Here is a 6,000-nt window from a genome sequence, read left to right on the forward strand (position 1 = left end):
AATCCGGGTACTTCCAACTTCCAAGGAAGGTATCCGGCCAACCAAAACCAACAAAGACCTTGGAGAACACCGTACAATAATAACTATCAATATCCACCATCAAACTACTACCAACAACCTTACCAACAACCATTCAATAATCAATACCAAAATCCACCACCAAATAACCCCCAACAACCGAATAATTCCCAAAGCACCGAGGAGGTCTTGAAACAATTCATGCAAGTGTCCATGGCTAACCAGAAAAACACCGACGCGTCCATCAAAGGCCTTGAAACGCAAGTTGGTCAGTTAGCTCAACAAATGGCTCAAGGTCCTCCGCAAGGTGGAGCTTTCACCGCTAACACTCAACCAAATCCTAAGGAGCACAACAAGGCATAGCAGTCAAAAGCTATAGCTACAAGGAGTGGGAGAGTAGTAGGTATAGGGGTAGGTGATGATATTGTTGTTGAAGAGAAGGATGATGAAGTTGTCATTGAGGAGGACAAAAAGTTGTTTGAGGAGGATAGTGTAGAGATAGAGGAGGAAGTGTATATAAAGAATAAAGAAGCATTAGTTGAAAAAGAAAAAAATCAAAAAAGAGATCTAGAGGTACAAGTGGAGATGGAGAGGAAGAATAAAGATGTGGGGGAAGATAAAGGGAAGAAACAAGTAGTTGAGAAGCAATTGGTGGCTCAACGCTTACCATACCCACATGCTCCATCGAAGAAAGACAAAGAGCGGCAATACGCAAGGTTTCTTGAACTCTTCAAGAAGTTGCAAATTGATTTACCATTCTCGGAAGCCTTGGAGCAAATGCCGGTCTATGCAAAGTTCATGAAAGATATCCTTTCCAAGAAAAGAAGAATCAACGATGAAGAGACGATCCAAATCGATGCCAATTGTAGTGCTATTATTCAAAGAACAATGCCAAAGAAAGAGCAAGATCCGGGAAGAGTCACTCTACCGGTAGCTATTGGCACAACACATGTAGGTAAAGCACTACTTGATCTTGGATCAAGCATCAATCTCATGCCTTTGTCCGTGGCCAAAAGAGTTGGTGACCTTTGTATAAAGCGGACTAGGATGATGTTGCAATTGGCCGACAAATCCTTTGCAAAACCACTAGGTATGGCCGAAGATGTTCTTGTAAAAGTGGACAAATTTATTTTTCCGGCTGATTTTGTGGTTATGGATGTCAAAGAAGATGAGGATGTGCCTATCTTAATGGGAAGGAATTTCATGCAAACGGCTCGGATGATGATTGATCTTGATGATAATATCATGAAGGTCAAGGTAAATGATGAAGAGGTTACCTTCAACATCCGAGAAGCTTTGAAGTACTCGAAAGACAAGGGTGCATGTTTCAAAATGGATGCAACCGAAGAAGTCATCTTGACTACTCGGAAGCAAATGCACAATAGAACACCCCTTGAGAGTGCTTTGGTGGACGCACTCAATGCTATTGATGAAGACGAAGCAAGTGCCATTGAAGAGTGTTTGAAGGAGCTAGATTCCTTGAAGGAGGTTCTTCCTAATCAAGCCATACTTGAAGATTTGAAAGAAGAATCCAAGGAAGAAGCCAAAGTTGATGACACCAAGGTAGAATTAAAAGTTTTACCATCTAATTTGAAATATGTTTTTCTTGAGAAAGATGGTACAAAACCGGTGATCATTAGTAGCTCCTTGTCCATCGATGAAGAAACAAAGTTGGTAGAGGTTCTCAAGGCCAACAAGGAAGCAATAGGGTGGAAGCTATCCGACTTGAAAGGGATAAGTCCATCTTATTGTATGCACAAGATCATGATGGAAGAAAACTTTAAACCGGTAGCACAACCGCAACGCCGCTTGAATCCAAACATGAAAGAGGTGGTGCGAAAGGAAGTAGTGAAGTTGCTTGAAGCCGGCATGATCTATCCTATCTCGGATAGTGCTTGGGTAAGCCCGGTTCAAGTAGTTCCCAAGAAAGGAGGAATGACGGTGATCACTAATGATAAAGATGAGTTGATCCCAACTAGAACCGTCACCGGATGGAGGATGTGTATAGATTATAGAAGACTCAATCAAGCAACAAGGAAGGATCACTTTCCCTTGCCCTTCATGGATCAAATGCTTGAAAGACTCTCCGGTCAATCCTTTTATTGCTTCCTAGATGGTTACTCCGGTTACAATCAAATCGCCATGAATCCAGATGATCACGAGAAGACGGCTTTCACTTGCCCTTTTGGTATTTTTGCTTATCGAAGAATGCCATTTGGCTTGTGTAATGCACCCGCAACTTTTCAACGGTGTGTTCAAGCAATCTTCTCCAAACTTATTGGAAAATGCATGGAGGTGTTCATGGATGATTTCTCGGTTTTCGGTTCGTCATTTGATACGTGTTTGAATAGCTTGGATACCGTGCTGAAGCGGTGTATTGAAACTAGCTTGGTGCTCAATTGGGAGAAATGTCACTTCATGGTTACCGAGGGTATTGTCCTTGGTCATAAGATTTCTGCTAAGGGTATTGAGGTAGACCAAGCAAAGGTCGATGTCATAGGAAAGCTTCCTCCACCGGTAAATGTCAAAGGTGTGCGGAGTTTTCTTGGTCATGCCGGTTTCTACCGGAGGTTCATCAAAGACTTCTCAAAGATTGCAAAGCCTATGAGCAACTTGCTCAACAAAGATAAGTCTTTTGTTTTTGATAATGAATGTCTTGATGCATTTGAATCTTTAAAAGAAAAGTTGACCACCGCACCAATAATCATTGCTCCTAATTGGGATTTAAATTTTGAATTAATGTGTGATGCAAGTGATTATGCTGTTGGTGCGGTCTTGGGTCAACGTAAGGACAAAATTTTTCATGCTATTCACTATGCAAGTAAGGTTTTAAATGAGGCACAAATTAATTATGCCACAACTGAAAAAGAGTTACTTGCAATAGTTTATGCAATGGAGAAATTTCGTTCTTACTTTGTAGGTTCCAAAATTGTTGTTTATACTGACCATGCAGCTATCAAGTATCTCCTTACTAAGTCCGACTCAAAGCCTAGACTCATCCGGTGGATGTTGTTGCTTCAAGAGTTTGACTTAGAGATCAAGGATAAGAAAGGCACGGAGAATCTTGTAGCTGATCACCTTTCATGGTTAACAAACAATGAGGTAACCAAGAATGAACCGGAGGTTCGTGAAGAATTTCCAGATGAACGGTTGCTAGCTATCAATGTGAGACCGTGGTTTGCCGACATGGTGAACTACAAAGCAACCGGGTTCATTCCGGAAGATTTTGAATGGCAACAACGCAAGAAGTTCCTTCATGATGCTAACCACTTTGTGTGGGATGAGCCTTATTTGTTCAAAATTGGAGCGGACAATCTCTTGCGTAGGTGTGTGGATGATGAAGAGGCAAAGAAGATCCTATGGCAATGTCATAATTCGCCCTATGGAGGTCACTTCAACGGGGAGAGAACAGCCGCAAAGGTACTTCAATCCGGGTTCTATTGGCCAACTCTATTCAAAGATGCCAACTTACATTGCAAGCATTGTGATGAATGCCAAAGAACCGGATCAATGTCAAAAAGAAATGAGATGCCTCTACAACTCATCCTTGAAGTGGAAGTGTTCGATTGTGGGGTATAGATTTTGTTGGCCCTTTCCCTTCATCATATTCAAATGAGTACATCTTGGTCGCTGTTGATTATGTGTCAAAGTGGGTGGAAGCCGTAGCATCGCCTAAAGCCGATAGCAAGACGGTGGTGAAGTTCCTAAAGAAGAATATTTTCACCCGGTTTGGTACACCAAGAGTGCTTATTAGTGATGGAGGATCACACTTTTGCAACGCACAACTTGCCAAGGCCCTAGATCATTTTGGAGTCAAGCACAAAGTAGCATCACCGTATCATCCGCAAACGAATGGACAAGCCGAAGTTTCTAACCGGGAGGTCAAACGCATACTTGAGAAGACGGTCTCTACATCTCGGAAGGATTGGTCGGCTAAACTTGATGAAGCTTTGTGGGCATATAGGACTGCATACAAGTCTCCTATAGGCCTCACTCCTTTCCAAATGGTTTATGGCAAATCTTGTCACTTACCGGTCGAGCTCGAACATAAAGCCTTTTGGGCATTGAAGTTCCTAAACTTCGATCAAGAGAAAGCCGGTGAAAGAAGAAAAGTTCAAATGCATGAGCTTGAAGAATTGAGAAATCAAGCTTATGAATCTTCAAAGCTCTACAAAGAAAGGACCAAGAAGTATCATGACAAGAAGATCATTCTGAGACAATTCATGCCGGGACAAATGGTATTACTTTTCAATTCAAGACTGAGGTTGTTTCCGGGCAAATTGAAGTCTAAGTGGTCCGGACCTTTCATGGTTAAAGAGGTCAAACCGTACGGAGCTGTTGAACTTGAGGACCCAGTCACCAAAGCCAACTGGACTGTTAATGGGCAAAGGCTTAAGCCCTACTTCGGTGGTGAAATTGATCGGTGTTTGACGACTATTTCACTAATCGAGCCATGATTTCTTCAAAATGCGTCAAGCTAAGGACGTAAAACAAGCTCTTGCTGGGAGTCACACCCAGTTTTGTAAGTATTTTCATGTTTTAATGCATTTAGGAATAATTTCATGAGCAAAGCAAAGTAAGAAACATATCTGGAGAAATCTCGCTCAAGCGAAGTTAATCTCGCTTAAGCGAGATTATTGCATTTTCGAATTGTTGGTTCTGGAGAAATCTCGCTTAAGCGAGATTATCTCGCGCAAGCGAGATAAGTTTTTTATTCAAAAATGGTAACGGTTTCCAAGGGGATTAACTCCCCTTAACCACTCCCCCATCCACTCATTTCCCTCATTTACGTTTTCCAACTTTCCTTATCTCCATTCTCTCTAAAATTTTCCTTTCCTCACAAACTTTAACCCTAAAATCAAAACCAATTCAACCATAGTCAAGCACTTACATATTTCTTCATTCATCATCATTTGCTTGCTTCATTCATCATCATTTCAACAGGTTTGATTTATATTTTTGTGCCATACTTTTCAATTTCAAAATTCATGCTTTATGTAAATTTAGAATGGCTAGGGTTAGATGTAGGTGTTTGTGACTAGAGACTGTTTCATTAGGTTCATAACAATGAAAATGAATCAAAATCATCACTGTTTTTATTCAACATTCAATTGTGTAAATTTTGACCCATTTTGGAATCTTTGGAAAATAAGGGTTTTGATTGAATGTGAATATAAGTCTTGATTTTGGTTCCTTTTCATGAATTGGTTTGGATAGAAGTGGATTAAGGTTGATTTTTGTTGAAAATTTTGTGTTTTTGGTTGTGTTATGCTGGAAATGGGTCATTTTTCGCAGGTGCAGAACAATCTCGCTCAAGCGAGATTCTTTACCAAAAATCTCGCTCAAGCGAGTATTCATGTGAAATCTGGAAAAATCTCGCTTGCAACTCGCTCAAGCGAGGCACAAGCGAGATAGTTCTGTACCTCTTTTTGTTAAAAGTTTATCTGCTTTAACCTTTTTGATTCCATACATGTGCTGATTATTGTTCTATACTGTATATGGTTTTGCTGGTTGTTTTGCAGATGGCACCCAAAAATCAACCAACCAAGAAACGAAAAACTACTGCTTCCTCATCCGGTGTTGTAAACCGTCCTGCACCCTTACCTAGAAATCCGGACCGTACCATCTACACATCCAACAAAACCTATGCCAGGTTTCTCGAGCTGAAAAAAGAGAAAACCTGGCATGATAAAATTTTCCGGATTAACCCTGAGGGAGAGTATGCTGACATAGCAGCCGTTTTCACTGAGAGAAAATGGGAGAAACTCCTTAACCCATACCCCAAAATCAACCTGGACCTTCTGTGTGAGTTTTATGCAAATGCCTTACCAGATTGTGATGCTAAGGAAATGCAAGCTGCATTTTCCTATACCACCATGGTGAGAGGAAAAACCATCCGCTTCGATAGGGATGCTATTAATGATTACCTAGGCAAACCTTACACCCTACCTGAGCCCGAGGACCCTGACACACCTGCCTTGT

Source organism: Medicago sativa, chromosome 8, assembly GCF_051527215.1.
Source record: "Medicago sativa cultivar Bolivia chromosome 8, Bolivia_mono, whole genome shotgun sequence".
NCBI lineage: Eukaryota > Viridiplantae > Streptophyta > Magnoliopsida > Fabales > Fabaceae > Medicago > Medicago sativa.